General features: G+C 32.3%; 1 long non-coding RNA gene across 4 annotated transcripts; it reads right to left on the bottom strand.

The window, feature by feature from the left end:
• Positions 1 to 1,295: 1,295 nt before the first annotated feature.
• LOC106294615 lies at positions 1,296 to 2,368 on the bottom strand. 4 transcript variants are annotated; one of them, XR_001260884.1, is made up of 4 exons: positions 2,161 to 2,368; positions 1,972 to 2,090; positions 1,662 to 1,759; positions 1,296 to 1,553 (listed from the first exon to the last, which is right to left on the bottom strand). It is a non-coding gene; the product is annotated as an uncharacterized LOC106294615 (long non-coding RNA). The 4 variants fall into 4 exon arrangements; XR_001260885.1 differs by having other exon boundaries at positions 1,972 to 2,067; positions 2,161 to 2,367; XR_001260886.1 differs by having other exon boundaries at positions 1,972 to 2,033; positions 2,161 to 2,366.
• Between the last annotated feature and the right edge of the window lie 4,452 nt (positions 2,369 to 6,820).

Below are 6,820 nucleotides of genomic sequence, written 5' to 3'. Positions count from 1 at the left end.
ATATCCTCGGAATTCATCGGTTTTTTCCGAGGAATACATTTTTCCTCGGTATTCCATAAGATTCCGACGGATTGATATTTCCTCGGAATTCCGTCGGTATATTCCGAGGAAATTCCGAGGAAACCAAATTTTGTGTTTCCTCGGAATATCCTCGGAAATTCCTCGGGGTATTCCGAAGATTTCATTTTCCGTCGGAATGTCCGTCAGAATACCGATGTTTTCTTGTAGTGAAAGTATAAAGGCAATGAAAATTCCTGACTTAGATGAAGAAAATATCATCAAAGTAATTTTTCATATTTGGAGTGTGTCATGCTACTTACTTTTCTGTTTTAAGAATTGTAAACATATTGTATAATGTCAAAAGATATATGGCATATCATAAAATGATTAACAAATCATTTTCCAAATTTACTAGAAAATAAAGAAAAAAATATTTAACAAGTAAAAAACATATTTATAAAATATAAACTCAAACAAAATAATTTAAATAATTATAAAAAATTATAAATTAACAAAAAAGTCTATAAACCGCGCTACGCGCAACTCCATTGCGAGATCAATTGTGGGGCATAATTATTTTTAACGGAATGTTTTTATTAAAAAGAATTTCAATTTTTATGGCTGTTCAGAAAGTGTTTTATAACCTTCTCAACTCTTTGAAAACTCATGAGTTTACAACTGTTCTCCACTTCTCTTCTATGCTTCCCACTCCATAAAAAATCGTGACATATAATAGAAGTTTATTCTCTCTTAAAAAAAATCTTACAAAACTGATTATGCTTCTCTAAACACATTGACCAAAAATACATATCTTAAAACACACACTCAAAGATCACTTTTTAATGCTTGAGAAGCCTATCGGCTTCCTTGAAACCATGAAAGTAAGCCCCACGAATTGTAGAGTAGTGGGTTATATATGTTGCTTCCCCTGCAAACATGGCTTGAAGCTCATAAACCTTGGCTTGATCATGTAACTGAGCCGACCACCCTTCTTGTTAACCCTTGGCAATGGCTCAGCCATAGTGTCTTGGTCATCCCCACTTGATCCAACCGTGACTTATGAATAGAGGTTGACCTCCTATTTTGTTCTTCAAGACCTTGTGATTTTCTCGACTTATTACATCATCGTTACCATGCACAATGCCATTTTCAATTTCTTTCATGTCAAGCAAGAGATAATGGTCAAGACACCATATATGATCTTCTCATCGAAATCAAGAAAGCAACACTTGATCCCTTTCTAAACATTTGATATTATATGTCAAGTATATGCATTCTACTTAGATAAAAAGAGATAGAGTAAGAGACTAAGAGATTTTAGTAACCATGTCATGAGTAAAATGATCTTGTTGTCTTTTGCATCCGTCTTAACAGTTTTCTCTTCCTTATCCTCGCATAGTGTCATTCATCTTCATCCTCATCCCTGCCCAAGTCATGGTCAAAATATTCTTCATAGAATTGATCGTCTGTGTCATCATCCTCACCGTTCTCCAGTTTGTTTCTGGGAATTTTCTGATTAACCTCTCTTGGATACCCCCTCTGATTGCAGTCCCCTGTTAACGTTTAAGGCCTTTGTTATTTAGAATCAAAGCTTAGACAGAACATTACTATAAACTTGTAAATGTGTTGTTAGTTGAAAGTGCCTTCACAATTTGACTTACCTTCCTATGAAACCTTCTTCAAATATTTCCAGAAATCCAGCAACCCATCAATCTGCATTCTCTACCCACTCGTTGTGCAACCGTTTCACAGTTTGGATCTGAAAATTTTGATTTAGACATTAGCAGAAGTGGTAAAAAGAGTTGGTTCATTAGAAGACAAAAACTGTAGCATATATAATTTTTAGAACTTTTTGCTCAACATGATCATTACAATCATCACAATATCTCTAAAAAACTAAGATACATAATTAATTGATTTGCAGAATCTTTTGCGGAACTCAAAACCAAAAAAAAACAGTTAAAACTAAACCTTGTAGAGTTTATGCTTTCTATTCTGTGGGACTTGTCCACAACGGATGAACACTTGCCGGACTTCAAATCGGAGAAAAACACCCTCGAGTTAGCCCTTAAACAGTGAATTAGCATACTCTAAGAGAGATAAGAGAAGAGAGATGAGGAGAGGATGATTTCTAGCAGAGAAATACATATATATTTATACCCAAATTGACAGAGCTTCGCCCCGACGCAAACCACACATTGAAGAACTCGTAGTGGACGTCAGATTTAATGGGATTAAACACCAAAAAAAACATAACGAAATCCGTTTCAGTAACGGTGAAGAAACTCGAGCGTCACCATCGCCGTCGCGCGCAGAAGAGAGAAGGACACAGACTTTTCTTATCAGATTAGGGTTAGCATCATGGGATTATATCGAAAATACAGTACAAACTTAAGGAGAATAGTTTACTATGTTGTCTGATTATTAAGTTAGATATATTTTCTACGTAAGTCTGATAGTTACATTTTAATTTAAGTAGTTTCATATATAAATGTAGTTTAATATGTTAAAGTTGTTATTAGAATGGTCCTCCTATTAGAATGGTCCTCCTATGACTTATTTGTAGTAGATAAAAAATAGGATCCTAAATTAATAGATTAGATTTTCTACGTAAGTCTGATAGTTACATTTTAATTTAAGTAGTTTCATATATAAATGTAGTTTAATATGTTAAAATTGTTATTAGAATGGTCCTCCTATGACTTATTTGTAATAGATAAAAAATAGGATCCTAAATTAATAGATTAGATTAGTTAATTTTGCATTTATATATGAACATATATGATAACTACGGTTAATTTTTTTGGTTGTTCATACACTTCGACTGTTAATTAAAATATAAATCATTAGAGAAATACAAATTAATTTTTGAAGTTTTTAGGGAACAACAAATTTTTAATTTTCTAATTTTTTTTCTTATTAATATTATAGAATACAGATAAGATGGTGAGTAAACTGAATAAATCGATAATTAAATCTTATATGTTATGATCTAATTATTCTTTTGTTTTGTTTATTTGGATTTTATAAGAAGAAACTGGTAAACTGCAAAAAAAAAAAATTTTATTTATTTATTTTAAGATCAGCTGATATCTTTTTAACTAACAATCAAGTGCTTACTTGTAATATTTAAAATGTTTTTTCCAGTGCTTAACTTTCTTAATTTGGTTTCGTTTTGACCTTTATTAAATCAGCTGTGAAACGCAACCGTAATGTGACAATGGATTAGTCAAAACAAAAACAACGTAATGTATACGATATAATGATCATAAGAATAGGTCTTAAAAATCATATCCAATTGTTTTGTTTCTATACAATAAAAGAAATCTCAAAATAAAATATCAGTCATAGTCATATTTCCAAACATCTATTTTGAATGTTTCTTCATAGAATTCTGAGAGATTAGTTAGACAGTTTTTCACTAAAGCTGGTGAGGAGAAATAAATAAATTATCAACCTATATTTTTCAATTGGTATTCTCTTTAACATATTTTTCACTTTAACTACGTCAAACCATAGCTTTTTCACTTTAGCTACGTCGTCAAACCATAGCTAAAATAATCTTTTTGTATGAGAATTTTTAGCTATTTTTCATAATTATTTTATTTATTGTAAAACTGTTAAAAAAAAACCTTTCATTTATACCAAAAAAAATATATGCTATACAGAACGTTGTTTCATTTCTTTGTCTTTGAAAGTTTTTATTCTCATAATCAAATGGTGGATTTTTGCTTCCAAAATATGAAAGGTTAATTTTGGCACAATTGAACCATTTCTACGCAGCTTATTTCAAACCACCGAGTTAACCGTTCGTCTTGCGGGTGTACAAAGCCTGTACAAAAAGCTGTGTTGAAAAAACCATGGCACAGACGAAGACATATAGCTCTTCAGGGTGAAGTAAACCATTGGCTCTGTTACCAACCAAATTAAGGATTATGCAACCATGACCAAGGCAATGCAAAACCTTTTAGTATCCCCACAGGTTTGTAAATAGTGGCACATCTGCCACATTTCCAAACTTTATTGAAGTCAGTGTTTTTCACCACTTCAGTCTATCCGAGAATTATCCTTCCTGTAGCAAAACCTACGGCTGAAACAAAGAGTAAAATTTGTTATTGTCAGAGATTCCAAATTATCAGGAAGTTATTAGTAAGAAGGAGTTTAAAGATGCCAAATTAAAAACAAAACATATTTTAAGCGTGTATAACTTTCCATCAACCAGTAGCCAGAAGACGGACAAGACTTGGGTTCACCCCCTGTGGTGAATTCTCTAATTCATCTCAACCTTCTAAACCAATTAAAATGCCACGTAGGATTAAGTAAAAAAAAAATTAGAAAAAAAAAAGAAAAACAGTTGAAAAAAATAAAAGACGTCGGCTTCTTCTTTTCCATCCCCACATAAAAGATATGAAGCTTCATTTGTCAAGCTTTGAGTCTCTTATTATGTGCTTTCAAATACAATTTTATACCCTAAATCCAAATCCTATATCATAAACCCAAACTGTAAACTCTAAATCCAAACTCAAACCCAAACTGTAAACCCTAAACTCAAACTCAATTGTAAACTCTAAACCCAAACCTAATACTTCTAAATAAAGTTTGGAGTTTACGATTTAGGGTTTAAAAATTGATGCAGATTATTGTTTATCTATCTCATAAGAGAACATGATTTGATTGGATTTCGAGAAGATAAAGTCGAAATTAGATTTGAAAGCACAGAATTGGAGACTTAAACTTGACAAATAAAGCTGCATATCTTCTTTATGAGGATGAAGAAGAAAGAGTCAGAAGCAATAGAGATCACGTTTTCTTCTTTGACAACGACGTCTTTTATATTTTTTTCACATATTTTCCTTGTTTTTTTTTTTAATTTTCTTTTCTTTTTAACTAATCCTACATGGCACTTTAATTGGTGTAGAAAGTTGAGGTGAATTTAAGAGTTCACCAGAGGGGGTGAACCAAGTTTTGTTCCAAGAAGACTATGATAGTTTGACTTTACTCAGATCATAAACTGGATCAAATCTTAATATTTATCTTTCAAGTATATGAATATTAATAATGGTGCAGATAACATTCAAAACAATGTAGAAGCCGAAGAAGAATTAGGTTCATTGCAAAGAGATGTTGGCTTTGTTTGTGAAGCCATGCTTGCTTTTTTCTCTCAATTAGATTTCCAAAGTTCGTAAGATCAAATCAATTCAACCCAGCCCAGATTAGATCACTCACCTTAGGTTTCAGATCCGATTGGTAATCGAATTTCCAATCACTGAAATAGGGAAATGAAGGGGCACGGCTCTGACCTAGAAGATCAAGGCAACATGTTGAAGCCATTCCCGGGAACTTGTGATGATCCCGCCATTGGGACGAAATTAAAACAATCGAGGGAGAGAGGAAGAAGGGTCATGACTCATGAGCAAAGAAAGAAAATGCTCTCCTACCTACATGGCAACTTCTATATATACTCAATCAGAGTGATAAAGAGGATTGAAGCTCATGGACTGGAAGTCGTTGATTGATTTTCATAAATGCATCCGTTTCTTGATGAGAAGGAGAACTGAAAGGGGGAGGGTTTCTAAGCGATACAATTGAATCAAAACGCAACTTAGGAGGTGTTATTGAATAGAGAATTAGAATTACATAATAGAATTAGAGTTTGATCGTACTTCAGTGGAATTTGATGATTCCACTATAATGCAAGGGGATTTAGTGGGTATTTTAATAACTGTTATGGAACTTTTTGTTTCTAAAATTAGTCGGTATTTTTAAATTGCTAGGTAATTAAGATGTGATGAACTTTTACGAAAAAAAAACAAACTGGTTTTAATCACCTTAAACTCATGATGTCGTCTCTTATCTTCACACTTATTAAAACGCTAATTTGGATCAGCATATCCCTAATATGACCGAAACAGCTCTAAGCTTGAGGAACAAGAGATTTTGCACGTTCCAATTATATGGGTTTTGACCTCGACAAGGGCTTAAAGCTTAAGTTTAGGGTTAGAAGAGGTGAACTGAGATACATGGGTTTGAGGATTAACGGAGAATAGACTTCATCGAATTTGTCTACGTCTTCTTTTAATAGTTTTATAAATTAATAAAATATTACATTTTAAATTGAAGTTTACTTGAGTTTCATACCAGTTTATATCATATAATTTATTTAAAAAAAAATTAGAATGAACCAAATCGTATTTAACTAAAATAACTTAAATGTAGTGTAACCATTAATAATTTGAAAATGAAGATGAATCAATCCTTTAATATTTTTTTGCGTTGGCTGTTTTGGTGTTTTTGTTTGTTTGAGTTATTTTTTACGTGCTAGTATTAGTACGATGTTGATAAAAAAAAGTATTAGTATGATGCTGTTGGAGATCTAGAAAGTTGAATTGTCGCGGATGCTTTAGGAAGATTTTTTAATGTCTTATATTTTTAGTTTGTTTGCCATAGTCCAAAGTTACCGATCACGTTTTTTATAGCTTCAGTTCTCGTCTTCGTAATTTTTGAAAAAGAAGATGTAGTTTAATTAAAGAAAAAAAATGTAGTTGAATTTCATTTATTATGAAAGCTGAAATAAAAAATCGAGACCATGGAAATACATATTGTGCTCAAATTATTAAAAATGACAAATTTATTCGTTTTCTTGTAATAAAAGTAGGGGTGGGCAAAAAACCCAAACCGAACCGATCCAAACCAAACCAACCGAAGTTAAACCGATCCAAACCAAACCGTGCTCTTTACATAACCCAATTGGTTCATGTTTTACTCAACCCGAATGGTTTGGTTTGGTTTGGTTTGGGTTCAAACCGAACCAAACCGAACA

The sequence above is a fragment of the Brassica oleracea genome, chromosome C1, assembly GCF_000695525.1.
Source record: "Brassica oleracea var. oleracea cultivar TO1000 chromosome C1, BOL, whole genome shotgun sequence".
Lineage (NCBI taxonomy): Eukaryota > Viridiplantae > Streptophyta > Magnoliopsida > Brassicales > Brassicaceae > Brassica > Brassica oleracea.
The sequence above is the reverse complement of the archived record's forward strand: the minus strand, read 5'-3'. Positions and strand labels throughout refer to the sequence as shown.